A 222-nucleotide genomic window follows, 5' to 3' on the forward strand; every position below is an offset into this window, starting at 1 on the left:
CACGCGGACCCTCCCCCGGCATCCCCCGCTTGACGCCTGCCTCGCCCAGGACCCCGCCCCCGGTCAGCACTGCCCTGACCCCAGGCCCTCGCCCTGGCCCTGGGCCCAGAGAAGGCCACAGGGGTGGGCCTGCGGCCTGAGGGCCCCGCCCAGCCGCACAGGACACCCGGTCTCTCTGCAGCCCTCACACACAGCCGGCCTCCGCCCCAGCCTCCGCCAGCC

Source organism: Muntiacus reevesi, chromosome 4 (genome assembly GCF_963930625.1).
Source record: "Muntiacus reevesi chromosome 4, mMunRee1.1, whole genome shotgun sequence".
NCBI classification, from domain to species: Eukaryota; Metazoa; Chordata; class Mammalia; order Artiodactyla; family Cervidae; genus Muntiacus; species Muntiacus reevesi.